The sequence below is a fragment of the Callithrix jacchus genome, chromosome 6 (genome assembly GCF_049354715.1).
Source record: "Callithrix jacchus isolate 240 chromosome 6, calJac240_pri, whole genome shotgun sequence".
Lineage (NCBI taxonomy): Eukaryota > Metazoa > Chordata > Mammalia > Primates > Cebidae > Callithrix > Callithrix jacchus.
The window spans coordinates 102,399,880-102,422,599 of record NC_133507.1 but is presented as its reverse complement, the minus strand read 5'-3'; positions in this window follow the sequence as shown (position 1 = coordinate 102,422,599).

The following is a 22,720-nucleotide window of genomic DNA, read 5'->3' as shown; positions in this document are numbered from 1 at the left end:
ACTGGTGGAAGAGGTTTGAGTGAAAGCATTATTTTTCTGTTAAATTGGAATTAAGAATAATATAAATAAAACTAAAAAAAAAGTTCTGCAGGATCCCTTATGATCTACTTCTCTGGTGAGCTTAATTAAAGTCAATGAAGAAGCTTAAGTTCCTTCACCCTCCCTTACTCTTGGTGGGCTCTTGCTCTAAGTGTCTTTTCTCAGACCAGGCTAAACTAAGTGACAATGTATTGTACAGTTGGTGAGGCCAGAATAAAGTCACCCAGACAGACGTCCCAGGTGCCTCCTGTGTGTGGCCCTGTGCACTGGCAGAAGGCAGTGATGGTTTTTATTGTCAGCACCATCTGTGTGGGAGACAGCATGAAGCATGACAGGACTAAACCCAAGAGTCTCCCCTCATTGTGTTTTCCATGCAGCAGAGCAGAAGATCTGGTTGCAAATCCTGCCTCAGCTGTGTCCTACCTATTTGAACTTGGTAAACTGTTTCGTTTCACTGGTCTCAATTTTGTCACCTGAAAAACAGAGATAATCTCTACATCACAAGATGCTGTGAAGATTAAATGAGGTGATATATGTAGAGCACTTAGCTTGGTACCCAATGACAGCATGCTTTTATGATTATTCCATGCTCTTTGGGGCTTTGAAAGTGGCATGGAAAGTAGACCCCATGGGCTGCAAGTGGTAACTGTCCTGTGCCCAGGTAAAAAAAATGTCATCAAACCTGGCCACTTGCATTGCTCTCAAGTTTAAACTCTGCAAACCAGGTATATAGCCTTAAATGGCAGAACCTTTGCTTCCTGGGTCTCCTGAGGATCTTTCAAAACACACCAATGTCCCAGCCCTGGAGATGCTGATTTAATTGGTCTGGGATGGCCAACTCCCCAGGTGACTCTAGTTGGCAGCTTGTTTAGATGCCCAGTCTACAGAGTGCTGTCTTTACACGGTGTTATCTGCAAAGGTGAGACCAGGTCTCAGGCTTGTGTTACGGTTACAGTTTAGTATCTGAGTATCGGTGAGATTATCTGAGCTCATCACTTCTTCCTGGGTACTGTGTAGTTGGCTCGGGTAGGTCTCTGACAGGTACCTTTGACAGAAGATTCAGACAGGGCAGAGGTGTGATTAAAATATGTGTGGCATGTCTTCTCCTTAGATATGCTTCCTGAAATACTGAACTAAAGCTCTATGAGGAAATCTAGTGAACACCATAAAATGCTGTCTTTTTCCTCATTTTCTTTGTCTATGTTTCTGCTTCTGTTTATATATACATCTATGTGTCTGCTCTCTTGATGTCTTGCCTGTTTGTCTTTGATTCTGTCTGTTCTGTTTCTCTCTGTCTCTGTGTGTCTCACTGCTCTGTATTCGTATATCTGCTCTGTTTCTGTTTGTCTACTTTGTCTGTCTGTATTTGTCTCTCTCTAGACTCCTTTGTCTTGGTGGGACCTGATTTATGCACTCCAGGGTCATCATGCATATTAGCCAGAGTTCTCCAGAGAAACCAATAGGTTGTGTGTGCATGTGAATGAATGTGTGTGTGTGTGTGTGTGTGTGTGTGTGTGTGTGTGTATGGAATTGGCTCACATGGTATGGAGACTGAGATATCCCAAGATCTGATAGCAGTCAGCTGGAGACCCAGGAGAGTGGAAGGTATAACTTCCAATCCCAGTTTGAGTTTGAAGGCAGAAAATGATTGATGTCCCAGTTTGAAGACAGTCAGGTGGAAAGAGAGAGAGTTCTTTCTTATTTATTCTTTTTGTTCTATTCAGGCATTCAAGGGATTGTATAATGCTCACCTACATTAGGTAGGGTAATCTGCTTTACCCAATTCAAATATTAATCTCATCCAGAAACAGCCCCATAGACATGCTCAAATAATGTTTAATCAAATGTCTAGGCATTCTGTGGCTCAGTCCGGTTAACATGTAAAATTAACCATCACACCATGGAAGTCCATTAAGTCCACCACCCCAGAACTTCTGGGTCTAGAAGTCTTAATTTGGCTGACTGAGGGTCGAATTTGCCTCTCAGTTACATGCTGCTGGTCTCCTGCCTGCATCTGTGTATTACATCCAGTGAGATTTTCTCTGTACATTACCCGTCTGACCACTTTTCTAGGTCATGGCCAGGTGTGAGGTCACAGAATTTGTACCCTTTTTCTATCTAGTCTACTTTACTGTAGCCAAGCCAGATTACATATGGCTTTTTAATGTCTCTGAGAAAATAAAACATGTTTATAACTCTCAATATTACTCAGCTAAAAGTATTCAGCAATTTGACTACATAACTCCGTGGTTTCTTCTCAGTCCTCTAGCCTGGAAAGAAAACTTACCACCTTATTGGCTTATCCATGGAAAGAAAGAGATTTCAGTTATTTGTACCTTTTTCACCAGGGTGACCCCTGAATGGTTTGTATTTCCTGCTTCCTCAGGAAGGAGGAGTTTTTCTCCCCTTTTCCCCCACATGACTGGTTCTTCATCCTAATTCTTCTTTTCTTTTTCTTTATCATTTTAAAGTCACCTAGTGCTTCTTCCTCCCTGGAACTTTGCCTGACATCTCCAGATAGTTAATTTTTTTATCAACCAGGACACACACCACTGGGCTGCTCCGGATGTAAACTGTCTTCTGTAAATAGCTTGGAGTTTGAAAATACAAGTTTGTCCGTACATAAATTTTACAACGTCTAAACATAACTTAAAAGGTTTTAAAACAAACTGTTCTATCCAACAGGAATAAAAGAATAGACAGGTCTATAATTCTCTAATAAAAACATAACCTCCTGAGCTAAAAGCTCTATAATTGTGCTAGTGTTATACATTCTTTTCTGAAAATCTTCGTGACAAATTATTACAATTTCTTTGTTTTTCTATGGTAGATTAAATTGTTTCCAACTGCGCTATGTTTTGGAAAGCACGAAGCAAAAAGTAGACTCAAATATTAACAATAAAAATATATATGACATAATTTCTGGGCCGTAGCTGCCTGGCAGTGGAGGTGCCAGGTTGAAGGTGGTGGTGAGAACTCTGGGGTGGATGAGATTGGAGAGAGAGGTTAAGGCATGAACAAGGGACCTCCTGAAGCACCCTCTCTCAGGATGTCAGCAGCCTCCTCCTGACAAAAGCTTGTTAATATTTCTAAGACATACTTATGGTTCTACCTTTTATTTTATTCCTGTTGGATAGGACAGTTTTTATTTTAAACTCTTGTTTTAGATTCAGGGGTTTGAAGTACAAGTTTGTTATATGTATATATTGCATGATACTAGGAGTTAAGGGTAAGAATGAACCTATCACCCAGGTACTGAGCATAGTACCCAACTGCTACTTTTTCAATCCTTGCCCCCTTTTCTTCTTTCCTCCTCTAGTAGTCCCCAGTGTCTATTTTTGCCATTAAAAAATTTGTTTTTTTGAGGCAGAGCCTTGCTCCGTCTCCCAGACTGGACACCCAGACTGGAGTACAGTGGTGTGATCTCAGCCTGCTGCAACCTCTGCCTCCAGAGCTCAAGTGATTCTCATGCCTCAGGCACCAGGGTAGCTGGAATTACAGTCATGTGCCACAACCCCTGGCTAATTTTTGTATTTTTAGTAGAGATCGGGTTTCACCATGTTGGCCATGCTGGTCTTGAACTCCTGGCCTCAAGTGATCTGCTTGCCTCAGTCTCCTAAAGTGCTGGAATTATAGGTGTGAGCCACCATGCCCAGCCTATTTTTGGCGTTATTATGTCTGTGAATACCCAGTGTTTAGCTCCCACTTATAAGTGAGAACATGTGGTATTTAATTTCTGATCTTGTGTTAATTTGTTTAGGGTAATAGCTTCCAGCCTGCATCCATGTTGCTGGAAAGGACTTTTCTCTTTTTGTGTGTAGTATTCTGTGATGTATATGTATCAAATTAAAAACAAATCCAATCCATCCTTGATGGGCACCTAGGTTGATTCCATGTCTTTGCTATTGTGACTAGTGCTGCAGTGACATGTAAGTGCAAGTGTCTTTTTGGTAGAATGGTTTGGTTTCCTTTGGATATATACCTAGTAGTGGGATTGCTGGGCCAAATGGTAATTATAGAATAGTTTGCTTTAAAATCTTTTAAATTTTGTTTAAACACTGGGAAATTCTTAAGTCATTCTTTCCATTCTCTGGGAGCAATTTTCAAATCAATCTGGGTAATTTCCAATCAAAGCATCATCAGAAACTTCAGGTCCAGAATGGGATCTGGGATAAACTGTGGACACATGTTCTTCTGGAGTTCTTGAAGTTTCCCAATCAGTTTAGAGGTGAGGTAGGTTGTTTTTTTCACTTCAAAGCAGTATAGCTTTTAAAGTAAAAATTGAAGCAAGGGGCAAGATTGGTTCAGTAACATTCTGTGTTTTAGGGTTGACTGATCACAATCAGGAATTTGGCAAGTGGCACCAAGGAAATAAATGAAAAGGAAAGCACAGGTTTTCTCATGAAAGAACGAGTGTTTGATTTGCTTTGAGGAAACCTGTACAGAAGGCCTCTAGGGATAACCTGCTTGACTAGGGTGGGCCAGGATGCATTTGCTCCTTTGAAATTATTGAGTGCCAAAAATAAGCAGAGCCTTACACACAGTTGGGTATTTCCAAGCATTCCAGTACTCTCTGAAGCACTCGTTCACTACCATGGCATTTTTGGCTTGGCTTCAACAATGGTACCCATAGCAATTTTTTTCTGCCACTTTCAAAATGAGGTGTACATGCACAGAGACTTATTTCTGAGAACTGAAGATAACCTAGTTATTTGCATAGTAAGAAATTCACAAACATATCCCCATGTACTGCTATTCCTGGCTGACACTGCTTTCTTTTTGGACTGTGAGCTTCTTGTGAGCATGGTGACAAAGACTCTCTCCTTGACCAAATAGAATCATATTTCTCTGAGTCTTCCTGACTTGGCTAGATCTTTGGCTCTACCCTTAGTCTAATTAGCAAGAATCCTAATGGCTCAGTTTAGCAAAAATCTCTCACCTCCAATATCTTATCATCCTAGTTTGTCTTTGGCAAGTATCCTGTTGAGTTGGTCTAGCAAGAATCCCCCAGCTTTGATGTTTCTTCTTATTAATTTTCCATCTAATGACCCCAACCCTGCTCCTTGGCTATAAATCACCACTTATGCATGTTATATTTACAGTTGAGCCTGGTCTCTCTCCTCTATTGCATAACTCATTGCAATAGTGCCTTGACTAGTCTTTCTTGATATCTTTAACAAGTATCAGAATAAAAAAAGTTAGATAATATTTTCTTTGACAAAGGTCATGTGACTTTTTGCGTCCCGAGGTTCTAACACAGGGCCTGAATCATAGTGGGTACTCGTTACTTTTTGTTTCACTTTAGAATTTTAATGTTATAATTTGTACAGTTCTCTTTTATTTTACTTTAAGTTCTAGGATACATGTGCAGAACCTGCAGGTTTATTACACAGGTATACATGTGCCATGGTGGTTTGCTGCACCCATCAACCCGTCATCTAGGTTTTGAGCCTCACATGCATTAGGTATTTGTCCTAATGCTCTTTCTCCCCTTGTAGCCCACCTTCCAACAGGCCCTGGTCTGTGTTGTTTCCCTCCCTGTGTCTTATCTGTTTTCGTTGTCCAACTCCTACTTATGAATGAGAACATGCGGTGTTTGGTTTTCTGTTCCTGTGTTAGTTTGCTGAGAATGATGGCTTCCAGTTTCATCCATGTCCCTGCAAAGGACATAAACTCATTCTTTTTTATGGCTGCATAGTATTCCATGGTGTATATGTGCCACATTTTCTTTATCCAGTCTATCATTGATGGGCATTTGGGTTGGTTCCCAGTCTTCGCTATCTCAATAATTTTTGAAGGGTGGAGAGGAATGAATGAAAAACTGGAACTAGGTGGCTTGTTTTAGCATTGTAAACAGAAACTTTAAAGCCCACAGAGCTGTGTTTAGACCCTGTTCTGATGTTTACTAGTTATTAGATCACAGACAAGCTACTGAATTTTCATGTGCTCAACTTCCTCAGCTGTGAGGAATGGGGATAATATAAGTGAATTAGTGCAAAAACGTAAAAGCAAATACTACATGTTCTTACTTATAAGTGGGAGCTAAACAGTGGGTACATGTGGATATAAAGATGGAAATAATAGACACTGGGGACTCTAAAAGTTGTAAGAAAGTCAGGGAGGATATCTATTGGAGGTACTTTCTTCACTCTGTTCACTACCTCCTGAGTACTATGTTCACTATTTGGGTGATGGGTTCAGTAGCAGCCCAAATCTTAGAATTTTGTAATATACCCATGAAACAAATCTGCACATGTACCCCTGAATCTAAAATTAAAAGAAAAATTCTGCCCATGCCAATAGTGACGAAAAAAAAATGGGGCTAATATAACCTACAGTATTTTGCAGAGTTACTGTGAGGAGCAAATGCAGTAATGTGAAGTGTCAGGCACTTGATATTTGATCAGTGACTAGTTATCATTATTATGGCCACTAGCGACAATAATGGCAAAATGGCTACTTACTCTGGGTCATGTAGGAAAGATGGAAAGATGTAATTCTGTCTAAAACTTTTCTACTCATTCCAAGGCTTTCCTATTCTGTTATGGACTGAATTGTGTCCCTCCAATATTTACATGTTGAAGCCCTACCCCTAAGGTTACTAACTTAGACATAGGGCCTATACGGAAGTACTTAAGGTTAAATGAGGTCTTAAGGGTGGGCGCCTAATCCAATAGAACACTTGTCTTTGTAGGAAGACACCAAAGTTGATCCCTCTACCCCATACCGAAGAGGACACAGCGAGAAGGTGGCCGTCCGTAAGCCTGGAAGAGAGCCCTCACCAGCCTGACCATACTAATACATGGTCTAAGGCCTGCTGCTGACACTTAGCTCAACTATGTAAACAACCCTCCTTCACTGATTCTCACACTGTAATTTCTGTACCCATCATTGCATTCTTTACTTATTCCATTTGATTTTTATCAATTCCATCCAAGCCTTTGTATGCACTTTTCCAGAATTTGGCTCTTCAAAGGCTGTGATTACCTTCTCATCAGACTATCTTCCAAATGAAAATTAGTATTCAATATTTGGAGTTTATAATTTTATGAGACCAAGGGGCTAATTAATTTGTAAACAAGGCCTGATATTATTATAAAAATTGCAGAGAATTGACGCAGACTGGGGAAGCTTCTGGGAGAAGCTCTTCTGTGTTTAGAAGGGAGAGGAGTTTCATTATTTTGGCCAAAGGGAAGGTGGAAGGTTACATTTCTTGAGGCAATGAGCCCATAAATGTTTATAATACAGCTTTTAAAAGAGTAAATCCTTTTCCATGATACCATTTGGGTTAACAGATGTTCCAGTTATTTATTGCCTAACAAACCTTTGCATAATTTAATGGCTTAAAATAACAATGATTATTTATTTTGCCCATGAATCTTTAGTCTAGTTGGAGCTTAGTAGAGACAACATGTCTGTGCTATGTGATGCTGGCTGAGTCAGCTTTATTGGGGCTGGAGAAAAATTCAGATTGCACCTTTCATCTTGACCTCGTTCCAAATCTGCTTCCAAGATGGGCGGCAAGGCTGGGACCTGAGCCAGACTTTGGGAAGGGCCTCAGTTTCTCTCCATATGGGCCTCCCCACAGGCTGTTGGGCTAGCTCACAGCATGGCAGCTGGTTTCCGAGAGTAAGGTCTTAAGAAACAGCAAGGAAGTGAAAGCTGCCAGTTGTTGAGGTCTGGGCCTGGACACTGGAACAGCATTTTTTTTTTGCCTTTATCTATTGGTCAAGTCGTCAAGGAGCCCTGATTCTAGGGGAGGGATCGTAGACCCTACCTCCTAATGAGAGACATGTCAAAAGAATTTTGGGGCCATGTTTTAAATCCTGCACAGCAGATGGTATAAATTAGAGGTTCTTGACCCTGGTTGTATTTTAGAGGTACTTTGGAGTTAAAGACAAAATACTAGTGTCTTTTGACCACCTCAAGAGATTCTGGTTTAGTTGGGCTAGAGGGCAGCCTGGGAATCTGTATTTTAAAATTTTTTTAGGTGATTCTGACATGCAAACAAGCTGCTGGGCCCAAGTTCTTGTGTCCAAGGATTTAAAAAAATAGAGCATGAGTCTGAGGCTTTGAACGAGGCTCCTCCTGCTCTCTGGAACTTTCTGGAAGGAAACACAGCCCAAGAAGTGGACTAAAGAGTTGTTCCAGCACCACTGTCTACAAGATGAACTGCTTCCAAATGATGATAGAGGAGAAACTTTCAAGTAAATGGACCTGCCATCATCACACACGCTTTTTCTCATATTACATTTTACCTGCAGTTTGTAAATATTACAAAAAATCAATAATGCTGCCATATTGCTGTAATCTAATTTGTCTTTTCTGATTGTGTGAAGCTGGAGGACGCATTTGGTATCACATTTTCAGACCTCAGAGAGCAATGTTAAACATTTATAGTACACTTAATCATCTGTCAGAAATGTACAAAGGCATAATGTCTCATTAATAATTATTAAATCATTGAGTCGCACAGAAGGAGATGTTCCCCTCTTTACTTACATAATGACCAGCAACCACTAAAACGTGGGTCATTTGTGATGCACAGCCAGCACATCTAATAGTGGAAATCTGCTTGAGGAAATTAATAAGAAATCATATTCAGAGATAGGCTTTTAGACAGGAAGAAAACATGCATATGGATTGCTGCAGTATTCAGCCAGGGCATATAGATGCTCCCTCCCTGATCAGAGTCAGGTTAAAATTCAGCCAGATAATTGCTGAGAGTGAAGAGACATGAAAGAAAATGATCTTATTTGCTTTCGGAGGCTAGATAACTCATTTCAATATGCCCAGCTTTGGGCTTTTATTCATAAGTATATGTATCATTTTGTGAATAAAAGAGATACATATTTTGATTTGGAATGAGGTTGGATGGAAGGTGCAATCTGAATTTTTCAAGACTTGGATTTTATTTCCAATGCTGTTTGTGAGGATTTTTATTTTTTATTTTTTATTTGATAGAACTTTTAATACCAGGCGAAATTGTTTTAGTAACACATAACACAGGAATTGAATTACATCTGTTGCATATTCTCTCCCTCCCTCCAATATTCAGCCTAGAGAATTTAAAGTTTTAGCTTTTAAAAAATTTACAGGCTGTACTTGTCTTTACAGCAGCTGATGTGAAATCAACTCTCAGCTTTCATTTTCAACCTTAAGCTTTTTTCATTCTGGGTAAACTTGAGGCTTCCCAATCTATACCAGTGACAAGTGCATGATCCCATCAAGCAGGGTGGTGGCTCAAGGTTGTTGACTAAAGAGTTGTTCCAAATTGTAGACTTGTAATGGGTGTCTTACACAGTTAGTCTGGGCCTGGTCAGACATTCTGTGCCACCAACATTCCTGTGGTCAAACTTTTGGAATTTTTCACACCTTCCACACTCATTACTATGCTGGTGCTGGTCTTTGGTAAAAGTATTAAATATACAATATTTGCCTTTGGTGCTCATTATCCCAGTCCTAGGCCAATAATCAGTCACCACGTTTCTTCCTGCCAGTAGCTGTCCTGCATGGTTGTTCAGCAAGCCTTGCCCATAGATCTTTGAGCACTGTGGGCTGAAGCATTTGTTACTTGCTATTTGGGGGAAAATTGTCAGAACATCTTATGGGCATTACTCACTAAGGTTTTAGGGAGCAGGACCAAAATGCCTTTGCAAATTTGGTAATATTGACTTTTATGTTAATTTGTCTCAAAAAGTTTGTGCCCCTCTTTGTCCAGAAATGCTTTAAAACACTTCTAAGGATGTATTCTGTTTTTCAAAACAACATAAATAGAAGTAGGTGGGAAACAAGAAGAAAAATTGCTGATTGAATTTTTTTTTTTTTTGAGGTGGAGTTTTGCTCTTGTCTCCCAAGCTGGAGTGCAATGGTGGGATCTTGGCTCACTGCACCCTCCGCCTCCTGGATTCAAGTGATTCTCTTGCCTCAGCCTCCCAAGTAGCTGGGATTACAGGCGCCCGCCACCATGCTGGGCTCCTTTTAGTACTTTTAGTACAGACAGGGTTTCACTGCATTGGCCAGGCTGGTCTCGAACTCCTGACCTCAGGTGATCCATCCACCTTGGCCTCCCAAAGTGCTGGGATTACAGGTGTCAGCCACAGTGCCTGGCCTTTTTTATTCTTTTCTCGAGACAGAGTCTCTCTCTCTGTCACCTAGGCTGGAGTGCAGGGGTGTAATCTCAGCTCACTGCAACTTCTGCCTCTTGGGTTCAATTGATTGTTCTTCCTCAGCCTCCCAAATAGCTGGGATTATGGGTGCCTGCCACCATGCATGGCTAATTTTTGTATATATATATACAAAATATATATATATATACACACACATACATATATATATTTTGAGATGGATTTTCACCGTGTAGGTTAGGCTGGTCTCCAACTCCTGACCTCAGGTGATCTGCCCACCATGGCCTTCCAAAATGCTAGGATTACAGGCACATGCCACTACACCCAGCCTGGTGGAGATATTTTTTAAAAGCCAGGAATCAAGCCAAAACAGCAATGCAGACCATGCAGACAGTCTGTCATTCTTGTAACCGGTGGGTGAGTATTCTAGAAACTAAATGAAACAGAGGATTTACTCAGTTGTACTATATAGGGTTCATGAGATTATAAAGAAACCCATTTTAAGGAGATGTACAATTCATTTTGATACTGTGGCAGGAGAAACATTCTTTCTGGGACTCACGAATGAGCACACTGTATAAAGTAACAGCACCCTCAGCCTTCTCACTGCAGACAGCTGGGGTTGCATTGGCATTTCTTTTATTGTGTTTCCCCATGCAGGCTGACAACATCACATCATAGCCCATGCCAGTGAAACCCTTTCAAAAGGAAAAGTGAAGTGTAGGGAAGGGGTCAAAAGACTGTCTTACTTCACAAATTTCTGTAGGTCTAGCTCAATTCAGGAGTGAACTTTAGACTATCTGAATGAGAGGATAAAAAGGATAGATTTCAAGCACCTTCTAAAATATTTTTCTCCCTCTAAATTGAGTTTTTGAGAAGTATTAGAAGGTATGTTTAGCAGCATGTTTAATGTTAGGCTTCCAGGCAAATACTTGCAATGTGTATATTATATATGCCCAATTACATGTGGAACCACAGGCTCTAACAGACAGTGGCTTGGGGTAGGGCTGATGTAGCCTGTGAAAACTAAGGTGCTAGGAGGGTGCTTTCCTGAATCACCGCCTATTCAATTTCTGCTTGGAGCTGAGTAGAAAGAATGTTTGTGTGCAAAGGCAGAGGATTGAGTTGTGTTTTACTACCTTTGAGTGGGTTTGCAATTACTGTTACAGAATATGAGAATCAAAGAAGATGGGCTGATGGACCGTAATAGCCAAAGTGAGTCATTACCACAGGCAGAGGGAGCGAGGAAGCAGGATGGTTGATTTGTGTAGATTCCAAGATATGTTTGTGGACCTTTCTAATAAAGCATCGATTCATTCTTCCATTATTTATGCAGTATATACATTTGAGCACTGACATGTGGTCAGCGCTGTGCTAGTTAGTGGGCACGCCAAGAGAAAAAACACATGGTTTGGGCCTCTTCCTATATTTTTGCACTTATCTTCCACGGATAGACCAATGTTCCTTTTGCCTTCAACAGATATTTTGGAGCTCACAATTTGTTTTCCAACTTCCTTTTTTTTTTTGAGATGGAGTTTCGCTCTTGTTACCCAGGCTGGAGTGCAATGGTGCGATCTCAGCTCACTGCAACCTCCACCTCCTGGGTTCAGGCAATTCTTCGCTTCAGCCTCCTGAGTAGCTGGGATTACAGGCACACGCCACCATGCCCAGCTAATTTTTTGTATTTTTTTTAGTAGAGACGGGGTTTCACCATGTTGATCAGGATGGTCTCGATCTCTTGACCTCGTGAACCACCCGCCTTGGCCTCCCAAAGTGCTGGGATTGCAGGCATGATTGTTTTCCAACTTCTAACAGTGGCAGCCTCTGAAGAACACAGCCCAGGCTTACCGAGATGGACACAATACGATTTCAATTTTGTGTGCCAGTAATGTCTTTGCAACAGAAGTCCTGATGCAAAAGACAGTTTTGTTTTCATTCTCTTGTTTTAAAATTGAGTAATAATATAATGGTTAGGAATTACTGTTAGCAACACAGATAAGAGTTAGTCATTCAAACTTCCCCAATAGAACAACTTTTGGGAAGATACAGCTTTATGCTGAATGATTTTGAGACCTAATTACTGAATCTGAATGACTGTTTTTAAATGTCGGTAATGGTAGAAAAAGATTCTTTATTCTTAAGAACCAGCAATAAATGAGCAGTACAAAATGTTTTTGTTAAAATTTCTCTTCTTTTAAAACAGATGATCAAAGACATCCTAGAGTTCCCATGATTTTAGGAGATGTGTACATACATGAGGAATGGCACCTAGGAAGACTCAGATCTTTACGATAGCATATGAAAGTCACAGAATAAGAGAAAATTCAAGCTGGAAGACAATGTCTAGCCCAACCTCTTCATTTTCAGATGAAGAAACTATTCTAATGTATGGGTATTACATAGAAACATCACAAAGTTAAGGGCAGAGCAGGCATGGAGTTTGGGGCTCCTCTTTCTAAACAGAGTTTGGGGCTCCTCCTCTAGTGGCCTGTCAACGCTGTTCAGTAGGTTGCTGGTTAACCCATTCCTCCTTGCTGTCAGGTATCTATTTTGTTGCTGTCATAAGTATGCTTAGCCCCAGGGGATGGATGGTGACCATCAAGATAGTCACATTCTCCTTTGCCAGGGAGTATGTTCTGACTTGTGATATGTAAGGGAAGCTTTGCTGGTACTCTTTGGAAAAGTTTTGCCTTGCTGACAATACACAGGCACTTGAGAACAGAGTCTTTTTGTTAATACCTTTCTTGCTTTCTCTTTTGAACAGTCATGGGAGGATGTCAGGCTTAGAGCTGTGATAGCTCTTTTGTGGTCCTAAGAGATTGTTTCCATGGCACTGAAGTTGCAGCCTAAAAAGAGAAAATCAGCCCCATCGTTGTAGACATTGATCTGAACTAGCCTGGGACTGACTGCTTCTTCCTGCTAGGTTAATAGGACTCTCCTTTGGCCTAAGCAAGGCAAGAGGGTGCTTGGTGTATTCAAGGATAAACAAGGGTCCAGTGTGATTGGAGAGCAGTGAATGATAGGAAGAAAAGAAGAAAATGAGACGAGTAGGTAACAGGAGGTCAGATCAGGTGGGTTTTATAACATGGTAAAGATTTTTAGCTTTTACTCTGTTTATGGGAATCTTAGAGATCTGTGAGTAGAAGAGTGGTATATTCTGAGTTTTGTGTAACTGGATCACCCTGGCTGATATGTTAAGAAAAGACTGAGAGGTTGAAGGCAGAACTAGGGAGACCTGTTGTAACTCTTTTAACACAATCCAGAGGAAAGATGGCAATAACTTAGACCAGTATAGTAGTGAAAAAGTGGCAAGACATCATCAGATTCTGGATACATTCTAAAGGTAATGATAAAAAGTTTTCTTGACAGAATACGAGGAAAGATAGATACATAGATATTGAGAGAGAGAGAGAGAGAGAGAGAGAGACAGAGAGAGAGAGTCGAAGATGACCACAAGAATTTAGTCTGAAAAACGGGAAGGATAAAGTTGTCCTGAACTGAGAAGAGGACGACTTTAGGAGGAATGATTTTATGGGGAGAAGGTCAGAAGTTCTGATCTGGTTAAGTTTGAAGTGTGTACTAGACTTATAAATAGAGATGTGGAGTGGACTGTCTGATCTCAAAGCTGGAATTTAGGGGAGGACTCAATACTGGATATATAAATTTGGAAATTAAAAAAATCATATTGATTGTGTATAAAGACATGAAACTCAATGTAATCTGCAAAGAGATTAGTATGGATGGACAAGAGAGGAAGCCCAAAGACTGAATTCTACGGCACTCCAACTAACAGAGGAGGGAGAGATGAAGATGAACGCGAGACTGAGGGTGACCAACCAGGAAGGCAGAATGGCAATCAGGAGAGAGGATGGTTCTGGAAACCAAATGAAGAAGGTATAGAACTCTGTCAATAAAGGCAGGTCAAGTAGACTCAAACCCTCATTCCAGCATGCAGGGGAATGCCTACATCGCTTTTTAATATTTTCTGGTAATTTTGGTGAAAGTGAGAGGATTGTGTTTGCATTTCTCCAGATTGCCTTTGCCTCCAAGGTCACCTTGTTTAGAGTTCTTAATTTCTACTCTGCATTTTGACTCCTCTGTTTACTGTCTTATTTTGCTACCACATCACTATACTGGAAAACTCTCTGACCATCCTCTTACCACAACCCACCAACTATAGCATGTGTGTGTTAGATTGAATAGTAGATTTAAGGGCACTTTGTGGATGACATCACAGGGCAGCCCAACACAAAGTGGAAAGAATTGGCCAGGGTAGCTTGGTTATGTTGTGGTAACAAACAGCCCCAAATCTCAGTGGCTTAACCAACAACTGTAACTCATCAAATGGGAAAATAAAATTTGTGCATTTCACTATATGTACATTTTGTCAAAAAAAATCACCTGCAAACAAATATTGGGTTTTACTGAGTGATATGCATACTGAAATGTTTAGGCTGAGATGTACTAATGTCTGCAATTGAGTTTCAAATGTATCCAAAAGGTAAAATTAATTGATGGGTGGATAGAGGAGTATATAGATATGTGATAAAACAAATATAGGAAAATATTAATTGAGGATCTAGGTGGTGGGTTCAGAAAAATTCACTGTAAAATTCTGTCAATTTCTGAATGTTTGAAAACTTCCATAATAAAGTTGGAAAAACATCAATGACAAATATAGTTTATGCCATGCATCGCCCCAGGTCAGCAGGGGGCTGTGCTCCACACAGACACTCAGGGAACCAGGCTAAAGTAGCCACCGTGTCAAATGCTTTGTATTACCATGGCAGAGGGGAGGAGAACTCTGGAGACAATGAAATGTATGCGATGGGAAGTGACTCATGTCATTTCTTTCAACTTTTTAGGGAGAATTCATCATATAATCCAACTCAATTATGGGGGTTCAGGAAGTACAAGTCAACTGTGTGCTCAGAAGTGGAAATTGTAGAAATATTAGGCAAACATTATTAGTGATGTTTATATCAATAATTAGATGTTCTTGTTCTTTAAAGCCCTTACCCATTTCTACCACTAGGGAGTTGTTAATAGCGATATTTTTATCCCAGTCACAGCTTCTTGCTGATTTGTTGGGCTCTCTCCTCCTTTGCCTATCCATCTCTCACTTCCCTGTTAATTTCTTGTATAAAACACTTAGCACTCCTTAGTTTTAGTTATTTCAGGATATGCCTCTGGAGCCGTAAGTCCTTAATGAAATTAATTATATTTACTTAATTTTCCCTGTGAAGAATTTTGTGATAACTGTCAGTGATCACATCCTCCCCTATCCCCTGCCTAACCAGGGTGCTCATAGCTAGGAGATGCTGTATACTTCTACCTCTGTGGCTTGGGAAGCAGTTTGCTGTGGTGCTGGAGAGCATGGAGTCTGCAGACAGATCACTCCAGCTCTCCCACTCCCTGGCTTCTTGAGGTGAGCAAATGGCTTCTCTGTGCATAAGACTCCTCATCTTTGGATTGAGATAATGGAGATGCTGATGATATTTCTTGTTTCATGTAATTGTTGTGAGAATTAATGAAAGTGTTTAGTTTACTAAGGGCTCAATTAGTAGCAATTATTATTATTATTAGCAGGAAGTAACCTTAGATAGACTACTTAACCCTTCAGAACGCTTATCCATGTGTAAAACAAACTCGAGGGGATACCAGCTACTGCATCAAAGCGCTCCTTCACGATTATTTATTTGAAAAGAGCTGAAAGAGCTCAATGAGCAACACAGATTGGGATTCTGTTCAGATCCCCCAGAAGGCAGGGCTCTTCATATCTACACAGCTCATCGTTGAGGCAGGCTGGTGCCTGATGAAGACTTGACATTCAAAATGATTTAAGTGTTGGGCTTTGACCTTTCTTTTTCCAGTTGTCTCCTGTATTCAGTTTGAAATTGTGAACAACCAAGATGTTTTGAAAGTTTGACAAAGGTGACTATTACATAAGAGAGACTATTACACTGTTAGAGAGACTTACGTTAAGTTTGGATATACGTATTTTTCCTTTTCTCCTCATTTGTTTCCCCTTCTAACAAATAAATACATATTTCAGGCACTGTACTAGGCTCTGGCAATAAGTGATAAACAAAGTAAGCAGTCTTAGCTCTCACAGCACTTATAAACAATAGAGCAACAGACAAGTAATCGAGTATTTGTAATCGAGTTTAGCTGAGTAAGAACAGAATACATGAAAATGTGATATAGCTGGCCTAGAGTTAGAACCTGAACAATGCCATTTTATAAAAGACAAAACTGTTTTTAAAATAAGTTGTGAAGGCCGCTCCCTTCTCCTCACGATGACTGCTAACCTTGGCTTCTGTGAAACTGCTAGTTTACTTTGCAGAATGCAAAGAGGTAAAGCTGCTTACCTTCTCTTATCAGTAACTGCCAGAATTGCTGGCCTTTGCTTACTGGTAATAACCAGAATAAGCAGCCCAACATAATTCCATCCTGGCTCCTACGACTTGTAATAAGTAACTAAAAATCTGTGGATCCCACCTCTGCCCAGACAATGTGTAAACTAATGTTTATCTTGGCTTCTGTAAACCACTTAAGTAACAATCGGAATGACAAAAGTCCCCTGGCCCTTGGAATGTCCGGAGGCCCACCTCACCCTCGTCTCGGCCCAGGAGGTGATTTACAGAATTCACTAAGCCCTCGAAATGTCTGAAGCCTTTCATCCCCATCCCCGCTCCTCACCCCCACTCCCAAGGTGAAGGTGGTTTTACGGGTATAAAAAGGTCTTGTCACCCTTATCTCTCTGCCACGGGTTGGAGAGATGTGAGTCCTCCGTGGTCACTGGCAATAAGCCCTGGAATTTGGCATACTTTTGTCTTGGTGTTGACTTTCTATGTTCGGTCCAGTATAACAAAAATTATTGAATTTATAAACCAGAAAATGTCTGTGATTGTACCTCTCTATATATTATGCATGTCTTAAGAGGAATAAGAGATGTCGTAGAAGAACAGATAATCTTTGCTTATGATGTTATTAAAGATACTTTATATCCATCCATTTATATGGTCCTATAGCATTTCTGGAAAGTATTTATTCTTTTATTTCTCTATTCATTCATCTATCCATCCATGCATCTATGCATCTATGCATCCATCCATCTAAACTTATTGAATACCTTGTCTGTTGTCAGTCCTGCACTGGTTATTAGGTGTAATAATATATGGTTCTGGAGGTAGAGGATCCTACTATTAAATAGGGGATGACAACAGATAAACTCACAGTTGTTTTATAGTGGCAGATGGGGTATACATGGTAGACACAGAAGTTTTCCTGTTAGGGTATAAATGATAGGTCTAGAAGCTTCCAGTTGTTCTGATGATCTCTTATTATGTAACAATTCATCCCAAAACTTAATGTCTTAAAACAAGCCAAGGATTCAGAAGCAATTCAGTAGAGCAGTTCTGGCTCAGGGTCTGTATGAGGTTGCTGTCAGGCAGTGGCCAGGGCTGGGGTCATCGGTGGAGCTTATTCACTAACATGTCTGACACCTGTGCTGAGAAAACAGAAGCAGCTTGGAGATAGTGTAGTGTGACAGGTCTCCCACCAGGTTACTTAGTAGTGTATGTCCAGTGCCTGAACCCTGAAGGCCACGTGGTAAGCCAAGGCCATGCTGCCCAGCTGAGGAGCAGGTGTCTTTGAGAACCCAAACATCTCAGAGAATATCTGGGGACATAACAAATAAAATATTCTCATCTCACACAGGAGGCAAAGAGCCAGAAAATCAGCTTAAAAGCAGCTTAGGGATGGGAAGCAGGGTGGATCTCCCAAGATGCCCTGCTCCCGCCCAGGAGTGGCCTGTATGTAAGTCTTCATAAACTCATCTACTCACCAAGCTGGACTGGTCCAAGTCATTCTTTGGTTTCTCTGCTCCGTCCCAGTTGTGGGAGGGGAGGTGAGGGGAGACATATAGTGGAAAGTTTTTCTCATAGTAGACAGAACAGCAGGAGCTATTGGGGACTTTTGGCCATCTCTGTCCATCTCTACTTGACTTCTCCATATAATCTATCCTGCTTGGTGGCTTCATGGTATATGGACTTCTTACACGATGGTTCAGGGCTTTAAAAGGCACATGTCTCTGAAGAGGGTGAAAGGCATAAGCCGTTATCACCTTTCATAACTTAGTCTCAGACATAGTGGAGCATGGCTTTCATGTATTCTACTCATGGAAGCTGTCACAGCTTGCTTAGGATTAAGGGGAGGAGGAATAGATTTCATCTCTTGAGGGGCAGCAAGGCAAGATCCTGGAAGAGCATGTGGGACCAGAAATATCCCTGTGGTTCTTTCTAGAATATGCAGACTGCCACTGCAATAGCGTCTTAATACTTTCCTTTTTGTAAATAGCCTTCTTAAATTGACGCATAATAGATGTAGGTAGTTTCGAGGAATATGTGATAATTTCATACATTCTATAATTGGTAAAGATCAAATCAGTGTAATGGGATATCTGTCACCTTAAATATTTATTTTATCTTTATGCTAGAAACATTCAAATTATTCTCTGTAGCTATTTTGACATGTACGATAGATTATTGTAAACTATAGTCATCCTGCCTATCTTTCTAACACTAGGTCTTAATTCTTCTATCAGCCTGTGTATTTGTATCTATTATAGTATTTTCCTTAATGAGAGTGTGTGCAGGGGCAATGTTGAAGCTTCCACAGGTGAGGTGGTGCTTCGACATAGTTAAACTACGGGTAGGAGTTGATAGACTGGATTAGATAGGCAGACTATCATGTTTATTATTCCCACTTTGTATAGGGAAAAACTGAGGTATAAAAAGGTTGATAAAGACACCTAAGTTCAGAAGCTTTTGAAAAGGAAGTGCTGAAAATGGTTTCTTTTCTCCTGACCTTCAGCTTAGTTCTTGAGACAGCCAAGAGATTCTCACCCAGGGTGTAGCACATTTTCTCATCCCAGTTCCATGAGGCACAACAGAAGCTTCAAAAATGAGTCCTGACCCCATCATCTCAGCCCAAAATCTCCTGAAACTGATAAGCAACTACAGCAAAGTCTCAGGATATGAAATCAATGTGCAGAAATCACAAGCATTTCTATATACCAATAGCAGACAGAGAGCCAAATCAAAAGTAAACTCCCATTCACGATTGCTACAAAGAATAAAATACCTAGGAATACAACTAACAAAGGATGTAAGGGACCTCTTCAAGGAGAACTACAAACCACTGCTCAAGGAAATAAGAGAGGACACAAACAGATGGAGAAACATTCAGTGCTCATGGTTAGGAAGAATCAATATTGTGAAAATGGCCATACTGCCCATTTTCTTAATCTTTAAGAACTAATTGCTTTGCTTATACCAGGGAGGATTTGACACCTGCTTTAAATGTGTTTCTACTTGTAGTCTTCCCCTTAAATAAAAAGATTAACAATGTCTTGCTTTAACAGTAACTCTTCGGTTTTCAACATATTTTATTTGTGGCTACCAGGGAAAGCAGGACCAAGGATCTTCAGACAGAAATTGCAGAGCTTCTGCTTTTGTTACAGGCTTTGTATCTCTCTTTGCTGGGATGCTTTCTGTGACAATGCTCAGAGGTTTGTCCTATCATATGTTCATAAATGCGCTTGAGTCATTACCACATGTCACAGCAAGGCTGATCAATTTAAAGAAGCCAGTCAATTTAAATGCCCCACAATAGGGGGATGTTTACATATATCGGGCATGGGCATGCTATTGAGTATATTGTTATGGCTAAATGAACAGAGTAGCTTTAGATGTTCTATCAGAGAAAGATAACTTAAATGTATTGTTGAGTGAAAAAAGAGCTGCAGAGCAATACATGACACCATTTACGTAAAGGTTACTCCCATAAAACAGTGTATATTTTTATGGGTACACATATGTGAATGTAAATGCAAGCAAAAGTTTTGGAAGGAGGGATTGCAAAGGTAGCAGCAGTTATTGCTGCAGAAGATAGGATTACTGGTGATGACCCAATAGGGCTTTGTCCTCATCTGTAGTAGTTGAGAATTTTTGTTACCTGTGTTTTTGTTGTTGTTTACAAGGAGACCATACTCATGTGTTACCTGTGTAAATTTAAAAACTAAAGAGAAACTAAGTAGAAATGACTATTTCAGGAGATGGCTAGAGACCATGGAGAGATGGGTGACGTAGAGGAAAGGCTGTGGAATCAGACCAGCCTCCTCAAAAGTTGGCTCTGCTGCTCAGAGCTGGGTTGTCAGCTAATCATATGTCTCCCTCAGCCCAGTAACTAACTACAATCTTTCAGGGCTGTTGTGAGAATTCTATTTGATAGCTTACAAAGAGTGCCAGGCTTACTAAATAAATGACGGCTTTCCCTCTCATATTCTTGTATTTAGGATCCTGATTTCATGGCCCCAGCTTTAGTACCAACCTTGGCCTTTCAATGGTGAGGCACCCACTTGGAGCCTCCTGTTGTTCTTTTGTTTCCAATCCCTGAAGCCCATGCCTCTGCCTGAAACACCTATCGAGAGAATCCCTCTTCCAGTCTCTGCTCCAGTCAGACAGAATTCTACCTGCAGGGCTAATGACCTCCCTGGGTGGCAGTGGAGGCCTCAAGCATCACTGGCATCATTTATATTCTCATCTGATCAACACACAGAGGGAGGTTTTTTTCCAGCTCTTGGCACATTTTGGGGCTTAATGTTCCTCTGACTGTTCTTCTGAAGTTGTTCTTGGTGTGGGAAGCGGGCCTTTGTAAGTCAATGAGTATCTTGCCGAAGAGCAAGCAGTAAAAAGGAGGTGAGCAATGCCTGCAGTTTCATAAGGATTGGGTACAAAGCAGGCCGGCTCTTCTGGGGCAAGTTGGCCACCCTGCCCTTTGAATAATAACAGGTCCACGGTCCCCACTGAGAGTGAGACTCCCAAGTTAGTACCACGAAGGACCCGCCTGTGTGGGACAAGATAGGTTTAGTTCTCTCTTTCATAAATTATTTATTTATTTATTTTTTACAAAATCCTTTTCCTATTGCACATCCAGGACAATAGAAAATGTTGCTTTCTGATTCCTTTTGTTTTCCCCCAGAACTCAGTGCCCACAGGGAGATTTTGTTGCATGCTTGTTAATTTAAAGAGTATATTTTAGACCCTGGTTCTTAAAATTGTCTTTATTTCTTTCTAAAAATATAACGTGTGGATTTTCTGTTGTTGATGGAGATAACAGCTTTCCTGTGGATGTCTGGAGAAATGAATGCTCAGCCCAAGGAGGTGCCTGCACGGACTGCTGGCAGGGTCAGCCTTACCCTTTAATAGTTCTGCTGCTGAACGATGGGAATTTAGAGGATCTGGCCTCTTCCCTTGGGAAGCATCCGCTCTGCATTCTTCTGTCCTGTTGTCTGAAATTTCTACTCTAAGAGTCTCCTAGGGTGATTTCAGTAAAATACAAGATTGTCTGGGAGGAAGAGTTGGTCAAGTCAGAGACTCTCAAATGGTTGTAACACTAGCTCCCCTCTACCAATTTTCCTGAAAAAATGCCTGCTAGACATAACATTCACTATTACCTATCAAATATTACCGGTATAAATGGCACAGTAAAGGTTTAAGATGTTCTCAAGTAAGCAAAGTTGATTCTGTTTGTTTTACTGGGTAAAGTGATTCTCATGTAAAGTCTTTTACGTCTTGAGGAACCTATGTTCCCAGAGCTCAGGTTAGCAGTTCGGTGACACTTAACAACAATCTGGTGGAATTAGATTATTATTCTCCCTGGCACACTAGCAAGTCTCTGAGCGCTTAGGACCAAGAAGGGAAGGCATTAAAAAGAAAGCCAAACGTGGCATTGGCTCCAAGGGAGGTGCATGTCCTGGCTAATTGATTAGCAGGGAGACTCATGGCAGAGTCCCTCTTTTTTTTATATTGGCTCAAAGTTTGTATCATCTTAAAAAAAATTGTGTTTCAGTATAGATGATGGTTAAGTTGTTTCAGAATATTCTAGCAAGCTGTAGATCGTTATACTATTTAGAGTACACTTCAAATGGAGTTATATACTAAATCAAACTTTTTTCTTTTCTGTCTTTTTCATTTCTCTGTTTTTCTTCTTTTCTTTCCTCCCTCCCTTCCTTTCTTCTTTTTCTGTCTCCTTCTCTTTCTCCTTCTTCTTCCTTCCTCTTTGCTGTCCTTCAATAGTTCATTTAAGGAAATAAACTAAGGGAACCCTTTTTCTTGCTATGCCCCCTGGTTGCTTCCTTATAATGCTTTTTCTCAATTAACCAGTTGTAAATATCCCACTCACTTTTTTTTTTTTTTTTTTGAGACAGAGTTTTGCTCTTGTTACCCAGGCTGGAGTGCAATGGCACGATCTCAGCTCACCGCAACCTCCGCCTCCTGGGTTCAGGCAATTCTCCTGCCCCAGCCTCCTGAGTAGCTTGGATTACAGGCACGCGCCACTGTGCCCAGCTAATTTTTTGTATTTTTAGTAGAGATGGGGTTTCGCCATGTTGACCAGGATGGTCTTGATCTCTTGACCTCATGATCCACCTGCCTCGGCCTCCCAAAGTGCCCACTCACTTCTAAACTTCACTGTCACTTACACTTATC